General features: G+C 44.1%; 1 protein-coding gene across 1 annotated transcript in view; it reads left to right on the top strand.

Moving 5' to 3' along the window:
- LOC121840715 (zinc finger MIZ domain-containing protein 1-like) overlaps positions 1–25294 on the top strand; it is a 384796-nt gene that overhangs the window by 122697 nt on the left and 236805 nt on the right. Inside the window, exon 2 of the mRNA XM_042305641.1 lies at positions 6012–6129. The gene's annotated coding sequence lies outside the window, so the exon portion shown is untranslated. The remainder of the gene's footprint in view (positions 1–6011; positions 6130–25294) is intronic.

Raw genomic sequence — 25294 nt, 5'->3', positions numbered from 1 at the left:
ACCAGTAGTGTCTATAGAGAGGGACCAGTAGTGTCTATAGAGAGAGGACCAGTAGTGTCTATAGAGAGAGGACCAGTAGTGTCTATAGAGAGAAGACCAGTAGTGTCTATAGAGAGGACCAGTAGTATCTATAGAGAGGACCAGTAGTGTCTATAGAGAGGACCAGTAGTGTCTATAGAGAGAGGACCAGTAGTGTCTATAGAGAGGACGAGTAGTGTGTATAGAGAGAGGACCAGTAGTGTCTATAGAGAGAGGACCAGTAGTGTCTATAGAGAGAAGACCAGTAGTGTCTATAGAAAGAGGACCAGTAGTGTCTATAGAGAGGACCAGTAGTGTCTATAGAGAGAGGACCAGTAGTGTCTATAGAGAGGACCAGTAGTGTCTATAGAGAGAGGACCAGTAGTGTCTATAGATAGAGGACCAGTAGTGTCTATAGAGAGAGGAACAGTAGTGTCTATAGAGAGGACCAGTAGTGTCTATAGAGAGAGGACCAGTAGTGTCTATAGAGAGGACCAGTAGTGTCTATAGAGAGAGGACCAGTAGTGTCTATAGAGAGGACCAGTAGTGTCTGTAGAGAGGACCAGTAGTGTCTATAGAGAGAGGACCAGTAGTGTCTATAGAGAGAGGACCAGTAGTGTCTATAGAAGAGGACCAGTAGTGTCTACAGAGAGAGGACCAGTAGTGTCTATAGAGAGGACCAGTAGTGTCTATAGAGAGGGACCAGTAGTGTCTATAGAGAGGACCAGTAGTGTCTATAGAGAGGACCAGTAGTGTCTATAGAGAGGACCAGTAGTGTCTATAGAGAGAGGACCAGTAGTGTCTATAGAGAGGACCAGTAGTGTGTATAGAGAGAGGACCAGTAGTGTCTATAGAGAGGACCAGTAGTGTCTATAGAGAGAGGACCAGTAGTGTCTATAGAGAGGACCAGTAGTGTCTGTAGAGAGGACCAGTAGTGTCTATAGAGAGAGGACCAGTAGTGTCTATAGAGAGGACCAGTAGTGTCTATAGAGAGGACCAGTAGTGTCTATAGAGAGGACCAGTAGTGTCTATAGAGAGAGGACCAGTAGTGTCTATAGAGAGGACGAGTAGTGTGTATAGAGAGAGGACCAGTAGTGTCTATAGAGAGAGGACCAGTAGTGTCTATAGAGAGAGACCAGTAGTGTCTATAGAGAGAGGACCAGTAGTGTCTATAGAGAGAGGACCAGTAGTGTCTATAGAGAGAGGACCAGTAGTGTCTATAGAGAGGACCAGTAGTATCTATAGAGAGGACCAGTAGTGTCTATAGAGAGGACCAGTAGTGTCTATAGAGAGAGGACCAGTAGTGTCTATAGAGAGGACCAGTAGTGTGTATAGAGAGGGACCAGTAGTGTCTATAGAGAGAGGACCAGTAGTGTCTATAGAGAGAGGACCAGTAGTGTCTATAGAGAGAGGACCAGTAGTGTCTATAGAGAGAGACCAGTAGTGTCTATAGAGAGAGACCAGTAGTGTCTATAGAGAGAAGACCAGTAGTGTCTATAGAAAGAGGACCAGTAGTGTCTATAGAGAGGACCAGTAGTGTATATAGAGAGAGGACCAGTAGTGTCTATAGAGAGAGGACCAGTAGTGTCTATAGAGAGGACCAGTAGTGTCTATAGAGAGAGGACCAGTAGTGTCTATAGATAGAGGACCAGTAGTGTCTATAGAGAGGAACAGTAGTGTCTATAGAGAGGACCAGTAGTGTCTATAGAGAGAGGACCAGTAGTGTCTATAGAGAGGACCAGTAGTGTCTATAGAGAGAGGACCAGTAGTGTCTATAGAGAGAGGACCAGTAGTGTCTATAGAAGAGGACCAGTAGTGTCTACAGAGAGAGGACCAGTAGTGTCTATAGAGAGAGGACCAGTAGTGTCTATAGAGAGAGGACCAGTAGTGTCTATAGAGAGGACCAGTAGTGTCTATAGAGAGGACCAGTAGTGTCTATAGAGAGGACCAGTAGTGTCTATAGAGAGAGGACCAGTAGTGTCTATAGAGAGGACCAGTAGTGTGTATAGAGAGAGGACCAGTAGTGTCTATAGAGAGGACCAGTAGTGTCTATAGAGAGAGGACCAGTAGTGTCTATAGAGAGGACCAGTAGTGTCTGTAGAGAGGACCAGTAGTGTCTATAGAGAGAGGACCAGTAGTGTCTATAGAGAGGACCAGTAGTGTCTATAGAGAGGACCAGTAGTGTCTATAGAGAGGACCAGTAGTGTCTATAGAGAGAGGACCAGTAGTGTCTATAGAGAGGACGAGTAGTGTGTATAGAGAGAGGACCAGTAGTGTCTATAGAGAGAGGACCAGTAGTGTCTATAGAGAGAGGACCAGTAGTGTCTATAGAGAGAGGACCAGTAGTGTCTATAGAGAGAGGACCAGTAGTGTCTATAGAGAGAGACCAGTAGTGTCTATAGAGAGAAGACCAGTAGTGTCTATAGAAAGAGGACCAGTAGTGTCTATAGAGAGGACCAGTAGTGTCTATAGAGAGAGGACCAGTAGTGTCTATAGAGAGGACCAGTAGTGTCTATAGAGAGGACCAGTAGTGTCTATAGAGAGAGGACCAGTAGTGTCTATAGATAGAGGACCAGTAGTGTCTATAGAGAGAGGAACAGTAGTGTCTATAGAGAGGACCAGTAGTGTCTATAGAGAGAGGACCAGTAGTGTCTATAGAGAGGACCAGTAGTGTCTATAGAGAGAAGACCAGTAGTGTCTATAGAAAGAGGACCAGTAGTGTCTATAGAGAGGACCAGTAGTGTATATAGAGAGAGGACCAGTAGTGTCTATAGTGTGTCTATAGAGAGGACCAGTAGTGTCTATAGAGAGAGACCAGTAGTGTCTATAGAGAGAGGACCAGTAGTGTCTATAGATAGAGGACCAGTAGTGTCTATAGAGAGGACCAGTAGTGTCTATAGAGAGGACCAGTAGTGTCTATAGAGAGGACCAGTAGTGTCTATAGAGAGGACCAGTAGTGTCTATAGAGAGAGGACCAGTAGTGTCTATAGAGAGGACCAGTAGTGTCTATAGAGAGAGGACCAGTAGTGTCTAGAGAGGACCAGTAGTGTCTATAGAGAGAGGACCAGTAGTGTCTATAGAGAGAGGACCAGTAGTGTCTATAGAGAGGACCAGTAGTGTCTATAGAGAGGACCAGTAGTGTCTATAGAGAGGACCAGTAGTGTCTATAGAGAGAGGACCAGTAGTGTCTATAGAGAGGACCAGTAGTGTGTATAGAGAGAGGACCAGTAGTGTCTATAGAGAGGACCAGTAGTGTCTATAGAGAGGACCAGTAGTGTCTATAGAGAGGACCAGTAGTGTCTGTAGAGAGGACCAGTAGTGTCTATAGAGAGAGGACCAGTAGTGTCTATAGAGAGGACCAGTAGTGTCTATAGAGAGGACCAGTAGTGTCTATAGAGAGGACCAGTAGTGTCTATAGAGAGAGGACCAGTAGTGTCTATAGAGAGGACGAGTAGTGTGTATAGAGAGAGGACCAGTAGTGTCTATAGAGAGAGGACCAGTAGTGTCTATAGAGAGAGGACCAGTAGTGTCTATAGAGAGAGGACCAGTAGTGTCTATAGAGAGAGGACCAGTAGTGTCTATAGAGAGAGACCAGTAGTGTCTATAGAGAGAAGACCAGTAGTGTCTATAGAAAGAGGACCAGTAGTGTCTATAGAGAGGACCAGTAGTGTCTATAGAGAGAGGACCAGTAGTGTCTATAGAGAGAGGACCAGTAGTGTCTATAGAGAGGACCAGTAGTGTCTATAGAGAGAGGACCAGTAGTGTCTATAGATAGAGGACCAGTAGTGTCTATAGAGAGAGGAACAGTAGTGTCTATAGAGAGGACCAGTAGTGTCTATAGAGAGAGGACCAGTAGTGTCTATAGAGAGGACCAGTAGTGTCTATAGAGAGAGGACCAGTAGTGTCTATAGAGAGGACCAGTAGTGTCTGTAGAGAGGACCAGTAGTGTCTGTAGAGAGGACCAGTAGTGTCTATAGAGAGAGGACCAGTAGTGTCTATAGAAGAGGACCAGTAGTGTCTACAGAGAGAGGACCAGTAGTGTCTATAGAGAGAGGACCAGTAGTGTCTATAGAGAGAGGACCAGTAGTGTCTATAGAGAGGACCAGTAGTGTCTATAGAGAGGACCAGTAGTGTCTATAGAGAGAGGACCAGTAGTGTCTATAGAGAGGACCAGTTGTGTCTATAGAGAGGACCAGTAGTGTCTATAGAGAGGACCAGTAGTGTCTATAGAGAGAGGACCAGTAGTGTCTATAGAGAGGACCAGTAGTGTCTATAGAGAGAAGACCAGTAGTGTCTATAGAGAGGACCAGTAGTGTCTATAGAGGGGACCAGTAGTGTCTGTAGAGAGGACCAGTAGTGTCTATAGAGAGGACCAGTAGTTTCTATAGAGAGGACCAGTTTTGTCTATAGAGAGAGGACCAGTAGTGTCTATAGAGAGAGGACCAGTAGTGTCTATAGAGAGAGGACCAGTAGTGTCTATAGAGAGAAGACCAGTAGTGTCTATAGACAGAAGACCAGTAGTGTCTATAGAAAGAGGACCAGTAGTGTCTATAGAGAGGACCAGTAGTGTCTATAGAGAGAGGACCAGTAGTGTCTATAGAGAGAGGACCAGTAGTGTCTATAGAGAGAGGACCAGTAGTGTCTATAGAGAAGACCAGTAGTGTCTATAGAGAGAGGACCAGTAGTGTCTATAGAGAGAGGACCAGTAGTGTCTATAGAGAGAGGACCAGTAGTGTCTATAGAGAGGACCAGTAGTGTCTATAGAGAGAGGACCAGTAGTGTCTATAGAGAGAGGACCAGTAGTGTCTATAGAGAGAGGACCAGTAGTGTCTATAGAGAGAGGACCAGTAGTGTCTATAGAGAGAGGACCAATATTGTCTGTAGAGAGGACCAGTAGTGTCTGTAGAGAGGACCAGTAGTGTCTTTAGAGAGGACCAGTAGTGTCTATAGAGAAGACCAGTAGTGTCTATAGAGAGAGGACCAGTAGTGTCTATAGAGAGGACCAGTAGTGTCTATAGAGAGGACCAGTAGTGTCTATAGAGAAGACCAGTAGTGTCTATAGAGAGAGGACCAGTAGTGTCTATAGAGAGGACCAGTAGTGTCTATAGAGAGGACCAGTAGTGTCTATAGAGAGAGGACCAGTAGTGTCTATAGAGAGAGGACCAGTAGTGTCTATAGAGAGGACCAGTAGTGTCTATAGAGAAGACCAGTAGTGTCTATAGAGAGAGGACCAGTAGTGTCTATAGAGAGGACCAGTAGTGTCTATAGAGAGGACCAGTAGTGTCTATAGAGAAGACCAGTAGTGTCTATAGAGAGAGGACCAGTAGTGTCTATAGAGAGGACCAGTAGTGTCTATAGAGAGGACCAGTAGTGTCTATAGAGAGAGGACCAGTAGTGTCTATAGAGAGAGGACCAGTAGTGTCTATAGAGAGGACCAGTAGTGTCTATAGAGAGGACCAGTAGTGTCTGTAGAGAGGACCAGTAGTGTCTATAGAGAGAGGACCAGTAGTGTCTATAGAGAGAGGACCAGTAGTGTCTATAGAGAGGACCAGTAGTGTCTATAGAGAGGACCAGTAGTGTCTATAGAGAGGACCAGTAGTGTCTATAGAGAGGACCAGTAGTGTCTAGAGAGAGGACCAGTAGTGTCTATAGAGAGGACCAGTAGTGTCTAGAGAGAGTACCAGTAGTGTCTGTTGAGAGACCAGTAGTGGCAATTTATTGTTTATTTTGCGTCCCAAAGCCCCCTCTGGTTCCTTATGTTCCCCGGTCCAAAAATTGGTGCACTATGTAGGGAATAGGTTGATATTTGGGTTGCAGCCAAAACTCCTTGTCATTTTGCTGAATTAATTCATGAATGTATTTGGTGACAGATGTGAAATTAAATATGGTGTCACAACATTTTTTCTTAATTTGTAAAAACAAAGTGTTTCATTGTCATTAATGACAACTGTTAGATCAATAAACTACACTTCTTCAATGTTTTGTCGTTTTAGGAGCAGCAGAATCTGGGGCGGAGGACCAATACCTGACATGGGGGGGTGGGGGGGTCTGAGGTGGCGGCAGACAGAGAGACACGGAGGAAGAAGAATCCAGGGTTTACAGTCAACACAGGTGAGTTCCTTTCCTCATTAAACTATCTCACCCTTTTCCCAATGCAGAGCCTGGGCTCTAAACTCTGGGATAGTGTTTGGTTGGTCCTACTTGTTATAAACTCTGGGACAGTGTTTGGTTGGTTCTACTTGTTATAAACTCTGGGATAGTGTTTGGTTGGTTCTACTTGCTATAAACACTGGGATAGTGTTAGTGCAGGGTAGCCTAGTGGTTAGAGCATTGGACTAGTAACTGGAAGGTTGCAAGTTCAAAACCCCAAACTGACAAAGTACAAATCTGTCGTTCTGCCCCTGAACAGGCAGTTAACCCACTGTTCCTAGGCCATCATTGAAAATAAGAATTTGTGCTTAACTGACTTGCCTAATTAAATAAAGGTAAAATAAAATAAATAGTGTTTGTTTAGTTCTACTTGTTATAAACTCTGGGATAGTGTTTGGTTGGTCCTACTTGCTATAAACTCTGGGATATTGTTTGGTTGGTCCTACTTGTTATAAACACTGGGATAGTGTTTGGTTGGTCCTACTTGCTATAAACTCTGGGATAGTGTTTGGTTCGTCCTACTTGCTCTAAACTCTGGGATATTGTTTGGTTGGTCCTACTTGTTATAAACACTGGGATAGTGTTTGGTTGGTCAACATATTTGGTTTGCAGGCTTACATATGAAGACCATTGTATCCATCAGTTGGACAAATATGCAATACAGTTGGCCCGGTTGGTTTAGGTTGGCTGCTGTAGGCGGAGGGAGGGGGAGGGAGGGAGGGAGGGAGGGAGGGAGGGAGGGAGGGAGGGAGGGAGGGAGGGAGGGAGGGAGGGAGGGAGGGAGGGAGGGAGGGAGGGAGGGAGGGAGGGAGGGAGTGTGGTGTTGGGAGCCTTCTTGAGTCCCATGACTAATGCCAGGAGGGGGTTCTTATTAAATATCTTGACCTCCAGACGAACTTTGCTAGCATTCCTTTACTAGTTCATCTTTAAACCCCTCCCCCCATTCATTTTCTAGATAGCATTTTCCCTAAAGATGTTCTGTGTTTAATAAATACATAAATAATGTGTAACAAAGATAATTATTATAACACGAAATATTAAATAAATTAATAAATACTAATTAACTTTGACGACATTGTGAAATTAAAATTTGACATTTTCTTTAAGCGAGAATGCATGCAGGCAGATTTTGGTTCATTTGACAATTTTCTTTCCAGTTTGATTAATGAGTCTAATATGCTTCCAAAGCCAACATGTGAATGAATCGCCCTCTGTAATATATATTAAGAACACTTTTGAGAAAGATGCTGATTGGCTTATGAAATGGTACAGGACTCATGCTGGGGTCCATTAGCATGGCAGGCTAATCTGATAGGCTAGTCATCTATAGCTGAAAGTAACACGTATTTATCTGTTTGGCTAATATGGCTCTATTGTAAACATGCTCTTCTTGTTTCTACATGTTGTCTCACCTGTTTTTTAACAGAAAATATGTATTAAGGTTAGTTTTTTTCCCCATAATACAATATAAAATACACAATAAACACTATCTCAATATATATATATATATATACATACACATATTAGAACACAAAAGCATACTGGTAAGCACAAGTAAAACCACAAAAAAATCCCTCTTCCCTCTTCCTCTCTCCCCTCTTCCTCTCTCCCTCTTCCTCTCTCCCACTTCCTCTCCCCCCTCTCCCCTCTCTTCCTCTCCCCCCTTCCTCTCCCCTCTCTCCCCTCCTTCCTCTCTCCCCTCTTCCTCTCCCCTCTCTCCCCTCCTTCCTCTCTCCCCTCTTCCTCTCCCCCTCTCTCCCCCTCCTTCCTCTCTCCCCTCTTCCGCTCTTCCGCTCTCCTCTCCCTCCCCTTCCTCTCCCCTCTCTCCTCTCTTCCTCTCCCCTCTCTCCCCCTCCTTCCTCTCTCCCCTCTTCCGCTCCCCTCTCTCCCTCCTTCCTCTCTCCCCTCTTCCTCATCTCTCCCCTCTTCCTCTCTCCGCTCCCTTCCACCCAGCCTGGGACACCAGAATGTGAGTTAATCCCAGCAGCCGTCTGGGTCTGTTAACATCAGAATGTGAGTTATTCCCAGCAGCCCTCTGGGTCGGTCTGTTAACATCAGAATGTGAGTTATACCCAGCAGCCCTCAGCCCTCTGGGTCGGTCTGTTAACATCAGAATGTGAGTTATTCCCAGCAGCCCTCTGGGTCAGTCTGTTAACATCAGAATGTGAGTTATTCCCAGCAGCCCTCTGGGTCTGTTAACATCAGAATGTGAGTTATTCCCAGCAGCCCTCTGGGTCTGTTAACATCAGAATGTGAGTTATTCCCAGCAGCCCTCTGGGTCGGTCTGTTAACATCAGAATGTGAGTTATTCCCAGCAGCCCTCTGGGTCGGTCTGTTAACATCAGAATGTGAGTTATTCCCAGCAGCCCTCTGGGTCGGTCTGTTAACATCAGAATGTGAGTTATTCCCAGCAGCCCTCAGCCCTCTGGGTCGGTCTGTTAACATCAGAATGTGAGATATTCCCAGCAGCCCTCAGCCCTCTGGGTCGGTCTGTTAACATCAGAATGTGAGTTATTCCCAGCAGCCCTCAGCCCTCTGGGTCGGTCTGTTAACATCAGAATGTGAGTTATTCCCAGCAGCCCTCAGCCCTCTGGGTCGGTCTGTTAACATCAGAATGTGAGTTATTCCCAGCAGCCCTCAGCCCTCTGGGTCGGTCTGTTAACATCAGAATGTGAGTTATTCCCAGCAGCCCTCAGCCCTCTGGGTCGGTCTGTTAACATCAGAATGTGAGTTATTCCAAGCAGCCCTCTGGGTCGGTCTGTTAACACAATAGTGCACCAAATGTGCTTCGCTTGAACAATAGCCCCGCCCTTCCAAATATCAAGAGATTTGACTCCACACTCTCACTGGAAGACTAAAAGAGGCTGTGCTGCTCAACCAGTGGGAGGGAGGGAACAAGATAAAGGAGGGGGGGGGGCTTAAACCAAAAGAACCAGGGTTTGGTATTGCATTGTAACAGAACAGTAGCCATATTAACTATACTATTCCAGATTTGAATTATACATGGTCTCTCTATCTCTGTATCTCTATATGTCTATATCTCTATACCTCTGTATCTGTATCTCTATACCTCTATATCTCTATACCTCCGTATCTCTATACCTCCGTATCTCTATATCTCTAGATCTCTATATCTCTATATAACTCTATCTTTATACCTCTATACCTCTGTATCTCTATATCTCTATACCTCCGTATCTCTAAATCTCTATATAACTGTATCTCTATATCTCTATATAACTGTATCTCTATATCTCTATACCTCTATATAACTGTACCTCTATACCTCTATATCTCTATACCTCAGTATCTCTATACCTCTATATCTCTATGCCTCTATACCTCCGTGTCTCTATATCTCTATATAACTATATCTCTATATAACTGTATCTTTATACCTCTATACCTCTATATCTCTATATAACTGTACCTCTATATCTCTATATAACTCTATCGCTATACCTCTATATCTCTATATCTATGTATCTCTATACTTCTATACCTCTCTATACCTCTATACCTCTATACCTCTATATCTCTATATAACTATATCGCTATACCTCTATATCTCTATATCTTTATATCTCTATATCTTTATATCTCTATACCTCTATATCTCTATATCTCTATACCTCTATATCTCTATACCTCTATACCTCTCTATACCTCTATACCTCTATATAACTATATCGCTATACCTCTATATCTCTATATCTTTATATCTCTATATCTTTATATCTCTATACCTCTATATCTCTATATCTCTATACCTCTATATCTCTATACCTCTATACGTCTATATCTCTATATAACTGTACCTCTATATCTCTATATAACTCTATCGCTATACCTCTATATCTCTATATCTCTGTATCTCTATATCTCTGTATCTCTATACCTCTATACCTCTCTATACCTCTATACCTCTTATCTCTATATAACTATTTCACTATACCGCTATATCTCTATATCTTTATATCTCTATATCTTTATATCTCTCTACCTCTATATCTCTATACCTCTATACCTCTATATCTCTATACCTCTATATCGCTATACCTCTATACCTCCGTATCTCTATACCTCTATATCTCTGTATATTTTATACCTCTGTACCTCCATATGACTGTATCTCTATATCTCTATATATTCAATTCAATTCAAGGGGCTTTATTGGCATGGGAAACATGTGTTAACATTGCCAAAGCAAGTGTGTTAGATAATATATAAAGTGAATATATAAAGTGAAATAAACAATACAAATTAACAGTAGACATCACACATACAGAAGTTTCAAAACAATAAAGACAATCCAAATGTCATATTATATATATATATACAGTGTATTAACAATGTACAAATGGTTAAAGGATACAAGATAAAATAAATAAGCATAAATATGGGTTGTATTTACAATGGTGTTTGTTTTTCATTGGTTGCCCTTTTCTCGTGGCAACAGGTCACAAATCTTGCTGCTGTGATGGCACACTGTGGAATTTCACCCAGTAGATATGGGAGTTTTTCAAAATTGGATTTGTTTTCGAATTCTTTGTGGATAGGTGTAATCTGAGGGAAATATGTCTCTCTAATATGGTCATCTGTATCTTCTTACCTCTCTATCTCTATATCTCTCTCTCTATATCTCTATACCTCTATATCTATATACCTCTGTATCTCTATATCTCTGTATCTCTATACCTCCTTATCTCTATATCTCTATATCTCTGTATCTTCTTACTTCTCTATACCTCTATATCTCTATACCTCTATATAACTATATCTCTATATCTCTGTACCTCTATACCACTATATCTCTATACCTCTATATCTCTATACCTCTATATCTCTATACCTCTATGTAACTATATCTCTATATCTCTATACCTCTATATCTCTATATCTCTGTATCTCTATATCTCTGTACCTCTATACCTCTATATCTCTATACCTCTATATCTCTATACCTCTATATCTCTATACCTCTATATAACTATATCTCTATATCTCTATACCTCTATATCTCTATACCTCTATATAACTATATCTCTATATCTCTGCATCTTCTTACCTCTCTATCTATATATCTCTATCTCTATACCTCTATATCTCTATACCTCTATCTCTATATCTCTATATCTCTCTACCTCTATACCTCTATATCTCTGTATCTCTATATCTCTATATAACTGTATCTCTATATCTCTATACCTCCGTATCTCTATACCTCTGTATCTCTATACCTCTGTATCTCTATATCTCTCTATATCTCTGTGTCTTCTTACCTCTATATCTCCATATCTCTATATCTTTATATCTCTATATCTCTATTTTTATTTCTATATCTCTATCTCTATATCTCTATATTACTGTATCTCTATATCTCTATACCTCCTTATCTCTATATCTCTATATCTCTGTATCTTCTTACTTCTCTATACCTCTATATCTCTATACCTCTATATAACTATATCTCTATATCTCTGTACCTCTATACCTCTATATCTCTATACCTCTATATCTCTATACCTCTATATCTCTATACCTCTATGTAACTATATCTCTATATCTCTATACCTCTATATCTCTATATCTCTGTATCTCTATATCTCTGTACCTCTATACCTCTATATCTCTATACCTCTATATCTCTATACCTCTATATCTCTATACCTCTATATAACTATATCTCTATATCTCTATACCTCTATATCTCTATACCTCTATATAACTATATCTCTATATCTCTGCATCTTCTTACCTCTCTATCTATATATCTCTATCTCTATACCTCTATATCTCTATACCTCTATCTCTATATCTCTATATCTCTCTACCTCTATACCTCTATATCTCTGTATCTCTATATCTCTATATAACTGTATCTCTATATCTCTATACCTCCGTATCTCTATACCTCTCTATCTCTATACCTCTGTATCTCTATATCTCTCTATATCTCTGTGTCTTCTTACCTCTATATCTCCATATCTCTATATCTTTATATCTCTATATCTCTATTTTTATTTCTATATCTCTATCTCTATATCTCTATATTACTGTATCTCTATATCTCTATACCTCCTTATCTCTATACCTCTGTATCTCTGTATCTATATCTTTATATCTCTGTATCTCTATACCTCTATATCTCTATATCTCTATATCTTTATATCTCTGTACATCTATATCTCTATATCTTTATATCTCTGTATCTCTATATTTTTATTTCTATATATCTCTATCTCTATCTTTAAATCTCTGTATCTATATCTTTATACCTCTTTATCTCTGTATCTCTGTATCTCTATATGTCTGTACCTCTATATCTCTGTATCTCTATACCTCTATGTCTTTGTATATCTATATCTCTGTACCTCTATATCTCTATACCTCTATATCTTTATGTCTCTGTATCTCTGTATCTCTATATCTCTGTACCTCTATATCTCTATATCTTTATATCTCTGTATCTCTATATCTCTATTTTTATTTCTATATATCTCTATCTCTATATCTTTAAATCTCTGTATCTATATCATTATATCTCTGTATCTCTATATCTCTTTGTATTTCTGTATCTCTCTCTCCCTATACCATCTCTCTCTCTCTCTCTTGTTCAGTGTCGTTGTTTACTGCGCAGTAATATCTGTCATAGCGAGCTGGTCACATGGTTCTTGTCCTGTGCTAGACTGGCATGGTGCCTTGGCCAGGGCAGACTCCTAAATGGCCCCTTATTTCCCGACAGGTTTGACCAAGGCTAACCAGGGTCCATAGGGGTCTTGGTCAAATCTAGTGTAATACATAGGGAATGGGTGGCAGCTGGCTGTTCCTTGTATATAGGGGTAGCCTAGTGGTTAGAGCATTGGACTAGTAACCGAAAGGTTGTTCAAACCCATGAGCTGACAAGGTACAAATCTGTCGTTCTGCCCCTGAACAGGCAGTTAACCCACTGTTCCTAGGCCGTCATTGAAAATAAGAATTTGTTCTTAACTGACTTGCCTGGTTAAATAAAGGTAAAATAAAAAAAACATAGATATATATTATATATTTATATATACCTTGTATATTAGTCTATTAGTCTAGCTTCACCCCACACTCACTAGAAGTCAGTGTGAAGCATTTAAGCCTCAGTCATTTATCTATGTCTGTGTCCTTGACAGAGATAATATATGGTCTGTCTGCATAGCTATTTGACTGTCTCATCTCATATGGAGAATCTGATCCATACGTGATGTCTGACAACCTAGCTTCTCATTTAACATACAGTTGATGAAGGCTTGTTAAGAGGGTATTACCATATGAGAGAGGGAGAGAGAGAGAGAGAGGGAGAGAGAGAGAGAGACAGAGAGAGAGAGAGAGAGAGCACAGACTCAGTGAGCACAGACTCAGTGAGCACAGTCAAGAGAGGACAGTCTGGCTATAGAAACCGGTCGTCACAGACACACCTGGCTGCCCAGAGAGGACAGTCTGGCTATAGAAACCGGTCGTCACAGACACACCTGGCTGCCCAGAGAGGACAGTCTGGCTATAGAAACCGGTCGTCACAGACAAACCTGGCTGCCCAGAGAGGACAGTCTGGCTATAGAAACCGGTCGTCACAGACACACCTGGCTGCCCAGAGAGGACAGTCTGGCTATAGAAACCGGTCGTCACAGACACACCTGGCTGCCCAGAGAGGACAGTCTGGCTATAGAAACCGGTCGTCACAGACAAACCTGGCTGCCCAGAGAGGACAGTCTGGCTATAGAAACCGGTCGTCACAGACACACCTGGCTGCCCAGAGAGGACAGTCTGGCTATAGAGACCGGTCGTCACAGACAAACCTGGATGCCCAGAGAGGACAGTCTGGCTATAGAGACCGGTCGTCACAGACAAACCTGGCTGCCCAGAGAGGACAGTCTGGCTATAGAGACCGGTCGTCACAGACAAACCTGGCTGCCCAGAGAGGACAGTCTGGCTATAGAGACCGGTCGTCACAGACAAACCTGGCTGCCCAGAGAGGACAGTCTGGCTATAGAGACCGGTCGTCACAGACAAACCTGGCTGCCCAGAGAGGACAGTCTGGCTATAGAGACCGGTCGTCACAGACAAACCTGGCTGCCCAGAGAGGACAGTCTGGCTATAGAGACCGGTCGTCACAGACAAACCTGGCTGCCCAGAGAGGACAGTCTGGCTATAGAGACCGGTCGTCACAGACAAACCTGGCTGCCCAGAGAGGACAGTCTGGCTATAGAGACCGGTCGTCACAGACAAACCTGGCTGCCCAGAGAGGACAGTCTGGCTATAGAGACCGGTCGTCACAGACAAACCTGGCTGCCCAGAGAGGACAGTCTGGCTATAGAGACCGGTCGTCACAGACAAACCTGGCTGCCCAGAGAGGACAGTCTGGCTGCCAGAGAGGACAGTCTGGCTGCCCAGAGAGGACAGTCTGGCGATAGAGACCGGTCGTCACAGACAAACCTGGCTGCCCAGAGAGGACAGTCTGGCTATAGAGACCGGTCGTCACAGACAAACCTGGCTGCCCAGAGAGGACAGGCTGTGCTCACTCTGCTCCAGGGGAGCGGTAGAGACAGAGCTGCATTTCCCATTACACTGTGACAAATACTCAGACCTAAGAGAATATTTCTTTCCCAAAATTATAATTCAATACAAAGAATTTGAAACTATAAAAGATGAAGAAAAACTCCAATATTTATTGGGTGAAAAGCCAAAATGTGCAGTTTAGGCAGCCAAATATGTGTCCTCCTGCCACAACCTGAGGGACAGCCAGTGAAAAGTACAAAGTCATGTCGATAATATTTCCCATCTTGTTTTGTTTTGTCTTTCATACCAGGTCATGTGTCTTCTCAGTCATGTTGACACTGGTCCACTACCAGGTCATGTGTCTTCTCAGTCATGTTGACACTGGTCTACTACCAGGTCATGTGTCTTCTCAGTCATGTTGACACTGGTCCACTACCAGGTCATGTGTCTTCTCAGTCATGTTGACACTGGTCCACTACCATGTCATGTGTCTTCTCAGTCATGTTGACACTGGTCTACTACCAGGTCATGTGTCTTCTCTATCATGCTGACACTGGTCCACTACCAGGTCATGTGTCTTCTCTATCATGCTGACACTGGTCTACTACCAGGTCATGTGTCTTCTCTATCATGTTGACACTGGTCCACTACCAGGTCATGTGTCTTCTCTATCATGCTGACACTGGTCCACTACCATGTCATGTGTCTTCTCAGTCATGTTGACACTGGTCTACTACCAGGTCATGTGTCTTCTCAGTCATGTTGACACTGGTCCACTACCAGGTCATGTGTCTTCTCAGTCATGTTGACACTGGTCCACTACCAGGTCATGTGTCTTCTCAGTCATGATGACACTGGTCTACTACCATGTCATGTGTCTTCTCAGTCATGTTGACACTGGTCTACTACCAGGTCATGTGTCTTCTCAGTCATGTTGACACTGGTCCATTACCATTGCTTTAATGTATTGTCGTTCTGATTAATATTGTTGTTGTAGTTGTTGTTAATGGTAATCCCATGTCCACTACTACTATTATTATTGCTGTTGGTCCCACCATTTATTTATATATAAATATATATATATATTGAGGATTTAATGTCTTCTTTTACCTCATATTCTATTGTAGTGTCCAGCTGTAGCAGCAAACAGGCCCTTAAAACACAGTGTCCCCTTCCTGTCTCACAGTACAGTACTCTGTCTCCCTCCCTGTCTCACAGTACAGTACTCTGTCTCCCTCCCTGTCTCACAGTACAGTACTCTGTCTCCCTCCCTGTCTCACAGTACAGGGATACGACTCTCTCTCCCTCGCTCTTTCCACTAGGTGATGTGTTTTTGATGATTTGGTTGGGCCAGATTGAGTCTCTATGGGGTTGGTTTGGGTTAGTGAACTGAGCCTCAGAACCAGCTGGCTGAGTGCTGTCCTGAGTCTCTATGGGGTTGGTTTGGGTTAGTGAACTGAGCCTCAGAACCAGCTGGCTGAGTGCTGTCCTGAGTCTCTATGGGGTTGGTTTGGGTTAGTGAACTGAGCCTCAGAACCAGCTGGCTGAGTGCTGTCCTGAGTCTCTATGGGGTTGGTTTGGGTTAGTGAACTGAGCCTCAGAACCAGCTGGCTGAGTGCTGTCCTGAGTCTCTATGGGGTTGGTTTGGGTTAGTGAACTGAGCCTCAGAACCAGCTGGCTGACTGCTGTCCTGAGGCTCTATGGGGTTGGTTTGGGTTAGTGAACTGAGCCTCAGAACCAGCTGGCTGACTGCTGTCCTGAGGCTCTATGGGGTTGGTTTGGGTTAGTGAACTGAGCCTCAGAACCAGCTGGCTGACTGCTGTCCTGAGGCTCTATGGGGTTGGTTTGGGTTAGTGAACTGAGCCTCAGAACCAGCTGGCTGAGTGCTGTCCTGAGTCTCTATGGGGTTGGTTTGGGTTAGTGAACTGAGCCTCAGAACCAGCTGGCTGAGTGCTGTCCTGAGTCTCTATGGGGTTGGTTTGGGTTAGTGAACTGAGCCTCAGAACCAGCTGGCTGACTGCTGTCCTGAGGCTCTATGGGGTTGGTTTGGGTTAGTGAACTGAGCCGCAGAACCAGCTGGCTGACTGCTGTCCTGAGGCTCTATGGGGTTGGTTTGGGTTAGTGAACTGAGCCTCAGAACCAGCTGGTGGTCTGCTGTCCTGAGTCTCTATGGGGTTGGTTTGGGTTAGTGAACTGAGCCTCAGAACCAGCTGGCTGAGGGGACTCTTCTCTTGTTTCATCTCTTGACATTGTAGGGCTGTGTGATGAAGAGTGATGAAGATGGTTGTAAAATGTGCTGGCTCTTTTTTTCTATTTGATTGAGGAGGTGGTTTTGGCCCAGTTCTGCTCTACAGGCGTTATTTAGAGTTATTCTTTGCAAAACTCTGCGTTAAGTATTTCGATTAGATGTTTGTCCCATTTGGTAAATTCATTGTTAGAGAACGGGGCCCTTAACTCCTATATAAAGGAATTGGTTCGAGAACTGATTGGAAAATGTTGAGCCAGATTCTAATTGGAATTCTGATTTTAATGTTCTGATTAATGGCATAGAATGTTCTTTATGTCTCTCAGCTCGTTCACATGTGAAAGCTTCCTGTGTTGCTGATATTTAGTCCTAGATAAGTGTCGTTTTTGGTGTGTTCTAATACAACTGTGTCCAAATAGAATTTATATTTGTGATCCTGATTTCCAGACCTCTTTTAGAATATCATTCTAGTCAGTTCTTTTCTTTAGGTTAAGGGTCAGAGCTCAGGTCTGATTAACGGTCAGAGCCCAGGTCTGACAGAACCTGTGGTTAACGGTCAGAGCCCAGGTCTGACAGAACCTGTGGTTAACGATCAGAGCCCAGGTCTGACAGAACCTGCCCAGGTCTGACAGAACCTGTGGTTAACGATCAGAGCCCATGTCTGACAGAACCTGTGGTTAACGATCAGAGCCCATGTCTGACAGAACCTGTGATTAACGGTCAGAGCCCAGGTCTGACAGAACCTGTGATTAACGGTCAGAGCCCAGACAGAACCTGTGATTAACGATCAGAGCCCAGGTCTGACAGAACCTGTGGTTAACGATCAGAGCCCATGTCTGACAGAACCTGTGATTAACGGTCAGAGCCCAGGTCTGACAGAACCTGTGGTTAACGGTCAGAGCCCATGTCTGACAGAACCTGTGATTAACGGTCAGAGCCCAGGTCTGACAGAACCTGTGATTAAGAACCTGGATCAGAGCCCAGACAGAACCTGTGATTAACGATCAGAGCCCAGGTCTGACAGAACCTGTGATTAACGGTCAGAGCCCAGGTCTGACAGAACCTGTGGTTAACGGTCAGAGTCCAGGTCTGACAGAACCTGTGATTAACAGTCAGAGCCCAGGTCAGACAGAACCTGTGGTTAACGGTCAGAGCCCAGGTCTGACAGAACCTGTGGTTAACAGTCAGAGCCCAGGTCTGACAGAACCTGTGGTTAACAGTCAGAGCCCAGGTCAGACAGAACCTGTGGTTAATCAGGCCCAGGTCAGACAGAACCTGCCCAGAGCAGAAGAACCCGTGGTTAACGGTCAGAGCCCAGGTCTGACAGAACCTGTGGTTAATGATCAGAGCCCAGACAGAACCTGTGGTTAACGGTCAGAGCCCAGACCGAACCTGTGGTTAACGGTCAGAGCCCAGACAGAACCCGTGGTTAACGGTCAGAGCCCAGGTCTGACAGAACCTGTGGTTAACGATCAGAGCCCAGACAGAACCTGTGGTTAACGGTCAGAGCCCAGACAGAACCTGTGGTTAACGGTCAGAGCCCAGACAGAACCTGTGATTAACGGTCAGAGCCCAGGTCTGATTAACGGTCAGAGCCCAGGTCTGATTAACAGTCAGAGCCCAGGTCTGACAGAACCTGTGATTAACGGTCAGAGCCCAGGTCTGATTAACGGTCAGAGCCCAGGTCTGATTAACGGTCAGAGTCCAGGTCTGACAGAACCTGAGGTTAACAGTCAGAGCCCAGGTCTGACAGAACCTGTGATTATTAACGGTCAGAGCCCAGGTCTGATTAATTAACGGTCAGAGCCCAGGTCTGACAGAACCTGTGATTAACGGTCAGAGCCCAGACAGAACCTGTGATTAACGGTCAGAGCCCAGGTCTGACAGAACCTGTGGTTGACGGTCAGAGCCCAGGTCTGACAGAACCTGTGGTTGACGATCAGAGCCCAGACAGAACCTGTGTTTAACAGTCTGAGGCCAGGTCTGACAGAACCTTTGATTAACGGTCAGAGCCCAGGTCTGACAGAACCTGTGCAGATGATCTAGGTGCTTCTGTAACTCCTCCTTAGTGGGAAACAGCAGCATCAGGTCATCTGTCTACAGCAGACCCTCCTTAGTGGGAGACAGCAGATCCTCCTTAGTGGAAGACAACAGAACCTCCTTAGTGGGAGACAGCAGACCCTCCTTAGTGAGAGACAGCAGACCCTCCTTAGTGGGAGACAGCAGACCCTCCTTAGTGGGAGACAACATACCCTCCTTAGTGGGAGACAGCAGACCCTCCTTAGTGGGAGACAGCAGACCTTCCTTAGTGGGAGAAAGCAGACCCTCCTTAGTGGGAGACAGCAGACCCTCCTTAGTGGGAGACAGCAGACCCTCCTTAGTGGGAGAAAGCAGACCCTCCTTAGTTGGAGAAAGCAGACCCTCCTTAGTGGGAGACAGCAGACCCTCCTTAGTGGGAGACTGCAGACCCTCCTTAGTGGGAGAAAGCAGACCCTCCTTAGTGGGAGACAGCAGACCCTCCTTAGTGGGAGACAACAGACCCTCCTTAGTGGGAGACAGCAGCACCAGGTCATCTGTCTACAGCAGACCCTCCTTAGTGGGAGACAACAGACCCTCCTTAGTGGGAGACAGCAGACCCTCCTTAGTGGGAGACAACAGACCCTCCTTAGTGGGAGACAACAGACCCTCCTTAGTGGGAGACAGCAGACCCTCCTTAGTGGGAGACAGCAGACCCTCCTTAGTGGGAGACAGCAGACCCTCCTTAGTGGGAGACAGCAGACCCTCCTTAGTGGGAGACAGCAGACCCTCCTTAGTGGGAGACAACAGACCCTCCTTAGTGGGAGACAGCAGACCCTCCTTAGTGGGAGACAGCAGACCCTCCTTAGTGGGAGACAGCAGAACCTCCTTAGTGCGTGACAGGAGACCCTCCTTAGTGGGAGACAACAGACCCTCCTTAGTGGGAGACAGCAGACCCTCCTTAGTTGGAGACAGCAGACCCTCCTTAGTGGGAGCACCAGGCCATTTGCGTACAGAAGACACTTGATTTCAGTGTTGTGTCGGGTGATACCAGGTGCTTCCGATTCTTCTAATGTTTTTTTGCCAATTCATTAATGTAGATGTTAAATAGTGTTGGGCTTATTGGGCAGCCCTGTTTTACTCCCCGTCCCTGAGAGAAGAAGTCTGTTTGCTTGTTGTTAACTCATTAATGTAGATGTTAAATAGTGTTGGACTTATTGGGCAGCCCTGTTTCACTCCCCGTCCCTGAGAGAAGAAGTCTGTTTGCTTGTTGTTAACTCATTAATGTAGATGTTAAATAGTGTTGGGCTTTTTGGGCAGCCCTGTTTTACTCCCCGTCCTTGATTGAAGAAGTCTGTTTGCTTGTTGTTAATTCATTAATGTAGATGTTAAATAGTGTTGGGCTTATTGGGCAGCCCTGTTTTACTCCCCGTCCCTGAGAGAAGAAGTCTGTTGGCTTGTTGCCAATTCATTAATGTAGATGTTAAATAGTGTTGGGCTTATTGGACAGCCCTGTTTTACTCCCCGTCCCTGAGAGAAGAAGTCTGTTTGCTTGTTGTTAACTCATTAATGTAGATGTTAAATAGTGTTGGGCTTATTGGGCAGCCCTGTTTCACTCCCCGTCCCTGAGAGAAGAAGTCTGTTTTTGTTTTTAGTGTACTTTGATTTAATAACATATGTTTTCCCTCCATTACCCCTTTCTATTAGTCTATAAAAAGACCTTTGTGCCAAATTAAATCAAATGCTTTCTTGAAGTCTACAAAACATGAGTAGAATTGTGCCCTTTGTTTCGGTTGTCTTGTTTGTCAATTAGAGTGTGGAGGGTGGAAATGTGAGAATCTGGCTTCTGCTCAGAACGGGAATGACGTAGTCTGCTATTTATGATACTGCAGAGAATTGTCCCCAAGTTTCTATTATCGCAAATTCCTCTGTAATTATTTGGGTCAAATTTGTCTCCGTTTTTAAAAGATTGGTGTGATCATTCCTTGGTTCCAAATATCGTGGAAAATAACCTGCTGTGAGGATAATGTTGAATTTGTGGTCTTTATATTTGATAACTTCATTTAAAATACCATCAGAACCACAGGCCTTTTTGGTTTGGAGAGTGTAGTTTTTCCAATAATTATTGTTCTGTAATTCTGTCTGTCTCGCTGTGTCTCTCTGTCTCTCTCTCTCTGTCTCTCTCTCTGTCTCTGTCTCTCTGTCTCTGTCTCTGTCTCTCTCTCTCTCTCTCTCTCTCTCTCTCTCTGTCTCTGTATCTCTCTCTCTCTCTCTCTCTCTGTCTCTGTCTCTCTGTCTCTGTCTCTGTCTCTGTCTCTGTCTCTCTCTCTCTCTGTCTCTCTCTCTCTCTGTCTCTGTCTCTCTGTTTCTCTCTCTGTCTCTGTCTCTGTTTCTCTCTGTCTCTGTTTCTCTGTTTCTCTCTCTGTCTCTGTTTCTCTCTCTCTGTCTCTGTTTCTCTCTCTCTGTCTCTGTTTCTCTCTCAATTCAATTCAATTTCAATTCAAGGGCTTTATTGGCATGGGAAACATGTGTTAACATTGCCAAAGCAAGTGAGGTAGACAACATACAAAGTGAATATATAAAGTGAAAAACAACAAAAATTAACAGTAAACATTACACATACAGAAGTTTCAAAACAGTAAAGACATTACAAATGTCATATTATATATATATACAGTGTTCTAACAATGTACAAATGGCTAAAGGACACAAGATAAAATAAATAAGCATAAATATGGGTTGTATTTACAATGGTGTTTGTTCTTCACTGGTTGCCCTTTTCTCGTGGCAACAGGTCACAAATCTTGCTGCTGTGATGGCACACTGTGGAATTTCACCCAGTAGATATGGGAGTTTTTCAAAATTGGATTTGTTTTCAAATTCTTTGTGGATCTGTGTAATCTGAGGGAAATATGTCTCTCTAATATGGTCATACATTGGGCAGGAGGTTAGGAAGTGCAGCTCAGTTTCCACCTCATTTTGTGGGCAGTGAGCACATAGCCTGTCTTCTCTTGAGAGCCATGTCTGCCTACGGCGGCCTTTCTCAATAGCAAGGCTATGCTCACTGAGTCTGTACATAGTCAAGGCTTTCCTTAATTTTGGGTCAGTCACAGTGGTCAGGTATTCTGCCGCTGTGTACTCTCTGTGTAGGGCCAAATAGCATTCTAGTTTGCTCTGTTTTTTTGTTAATTCTTTCCAATGTGTTAAGTAGTTATCTTTTTGTTTTCTCATGATTTGGTTGGGTCTAATTGTGCTGCTGTCCTGGGGCTCTGTAGTGTGTGTTTGTGTTTGTGAACAGAGCCCCAGGACCAGCTTGCTTAGGGACTCTTCTCCAGGTTCATCTCTCTGTAGGTGATGGCTTTGTTATGGAAGGTTTGTGAATCGCTTCCTTTTAGGTGGTTGTAGAATTTAACAGCTCTTTTCTGGATTTTGATAATTAGTGGGTATCGGCCTAATTCTGCTCTGCATGCATTATTTGGTGTTCTACGTTGTACACGGAGGATATTTTTGCAGAATTCTGCGTGCAGAGTCTCAATTTGGTGTTTGTCCCATTTTGTGAAGTCTTGGTTGGTGAGCGGACCCCAGACCTCACAACCATAAAGGGCAATGGGCTCTATGACTGATTCAAGTATTTTTAGCCAGATCCTAATTGGTATGTTGAAATTTATGTTTCTTTTGATGGCATAGAATGCCCTTCTTGCCTTGTCTCTCAGATCGTTCACAGCTTTGTGGAAGTTACCTGTGGTGCTGATGTTTAGGCCAAGGTATGTATAGTTTTTTGTGTGCTCTAGGGCAACAGTGTCTAGATGGATTTGTATTTGTGGCTCTCTCTCTCTCTCCAGAGTTATCAGTCTCTCTCTCTCTCCAGAGTTATCAGTCTCTCTCTCTCTCTCTCTCTCTCCAGAGTTATCAGTCTCTCTCTCTCTCTCTCCAGAGTTATCAGTCTCTCTCTCTCTCTCTCCAGAGTTATCAGTCTCTCTCTCTCTCTCTCCAGAGTTATCAGTCTCTCTCTCTCTCTCTCTCCAGAGTTATCAGTCTCTCTCTCTCTCTCTCTCTCTCTCTCCAGAGTTATCAGTCTCTCTCTCTCTCTCCAGAGTTATCAGTCTCTCTCTCTCTCTCTCTCTCTCCAGAGTTATCAGTCTCTCTCTCTCTCTCTCCAGAGTTATCAGTCTCTCTCTCTCTCTCTCTCTCTCCAGAGTTATCAGTCTCTCTCTCTCTCTCTCTCTCCAGAGTTATCAGTCTCTCTCTCTCTCTCTCTCCAGAGTTATCAGTCTCTCTCTCTCTCTCTCTCTCCAGAGTTATCAGTCTCTCTCTCTCTCTCTCTCCAGAGTTATCAGTCTCTCTCTCTCTCTCTCTCTCTCCAGAGTTATCAATCTCTCTCTCTCTCTCTCTCTCTCTCTCCAGAGTTATCAGTCTCTCTCTCTCTCCAGAGTTATAAGTCTCTCTCTCTCTCTCTCTCTCCAGAGTTATCAGTCTCTCTCTCTCTCTCTCTCTCTCTCTCCAGGAGTTATCAGTCTCTCTCTCTCTCTCTCTCAGAGTTATCAGTCTCTCTCTCTCTCTCTCTCTCCCAGAGTTATCAGTCTCTCTCTCTCTCTCTCTCTCCAGAGTTATCAGTCTCTCTCTCTCTCCAGAGTTATCAGTCTCTCTCTCTCCAGAGTTATCAGTCTCTCTCTCTCCAGAGTTATCAGTCTCTCTCTCTCTATCTCTCTCTCTCTCTCCAGAGTTATCAGTCTCTCTCTCTCTCTCTCTCTCCAGAGTTATCAGTCTCTCTCTCTCTCTCTCTCCAGAGTTATCAGTCTCTCTCTCTCTCCAGAGTTATCAGTCTCTCTCTCTCTATCTCTCTCTCTCTCCAGAGTTATCAGTCTCTCTCTCTCTCTCTCTCTCTCTCCAGAGTTATCAGTCTCTCTCTCTCTCTCTCTCCAGAGTTTATCAGTCTCTCTCTCTCTCTCTCTCTCTCTCTCTCTCCAGGTTATCAGTCTCTCTCTCTCTCTCCAGAGTTATCAGTCTCTCTCTCTCTCTCCAGAGTTATCAATCTCTCTCTCTCTCTCTCTCTCAGAGTTATCAGTCTCTCTCTCCTCTCTCTTATCAGTCTCTCTCCAGAGTTATCAGTCTCTCTCTCTCTCTCTCTCTCTCTCTCTCCAGAGTTATCAGTCAGTCTCTCTCTCTCTCTCTCTCTCTCAGGTTGTCGATTATATATATATATATATATATGTCCAGGTTATCAAGTCTCTTTCTCTTAACCGAGTTATCAGTATATATATATATATATATCACCCAGGTTGTGGTCTCTCTCTCTCCTGAGTTATCAGTCTCTCTCCAGCTCTCTCTCTCAGAGTTATCAGTCTCTCTCTCTCTCTCTCTCTCCAGTCTCTATCAGTCTCTCTCTCCAGAGTCTCTCTCTCTCTCCTCTCAGAGTTATCAGTCTCTCTCTCTCTCTCTCTCCAGAGTTATCAGTCTCTCTCTCTCTCTCTCTCAGGTTATCAGTCTCTCTCTCTCTCTCTCTCTCTCTCCAGAGTTATCAGTCTCTCTCTCTCTCTCTCTCTCTCTCTATCAGTCTCTCTCTCTCTCTCTCTCTCTCTCTCAGTCTCTCTCTCTCTCTCTCTCTCAGAGTTATCAGTCTCTCTCTCTCTCTCTCTCTCTCTCTCTCTCTCTCTCAGGTTATCAGTCTCTCTCTCTCTCTCTCTCTCTCCAGAGTTATCAGTCTCTCTCTCTCTCTCTCTCTCTCTCTCTCTCCTCTCTCAGAGTTATCAGTCTCTCTCTCTCTCTCTCTCTCTCCAGAGTTATCAGTCTCTCTCTCTCTCTCTCTCTTATCAGTCTCTCTCTCTCTCTCTCTCCAGAGTTATCAGTCTCTCTCTCTCTCTCTCTCTCTCTAGAGTTATCAGTCTCTCTCTCTCTCTCCAGAGTTATCAGTCTCTCTCTCTCTCAGTCTCTCTCCAGAGTTATCAGTCTCTCTCTCTCTCTCTCTCTCTCTCCAGAGTTATCAGTCTCTCTCTCTCTCTCTCTCTCAGAGTTATCAGTCTCTCTCTCTCTCTCTCTCAGAGTTATCAGTCTCTCTCTCTCTCTCTCTCTCTCTTCTCTCTCTCTCTCTCTCTCTCTCTCTCTCCAGGTTATCAGTCTCTCTCTCTGATTTATCGGTCTCTCTCTCTCTCCAGAGTTATCTAGTCTCTCTCTCTCTCTCTCTCTCTCTCTCTCTCTCTCTCTCCAGAGTTATCAGTCTCTCTCTCTCTCCAGAGTTATCAGTCTCTCTCTCTCTCTCTCCAGAGTTACATCAGTCTCTCTCTGTCTCTCTCTCTCCAGAGTTATCAGTCTCTCTCTCTCTCTCTCTCTCCAAGTTATCAGTCT

The sequence above is a fragment of the Oncorhynchus tshawytscha genome, linkage group LG24 (assembly GCF_018296145.1).
Source record: "Oncorhynchus tshawytscha isolate Ot180627B linkage group LG24, Otsh_v2.0, whole genome shotgun sequence".
NCBI classification, from domain to species: Eukaryota; Metazoa; Chordata; class Actinopteri; order Salmoniformes; family Salmonidae; genus Oncorhynchus; species Oncorhynchus tshawytscha.
Note: the sequence above shows the minus strand (reverse complement) of the source record. Positions and strands in the feature narration are given on the sequence as shown.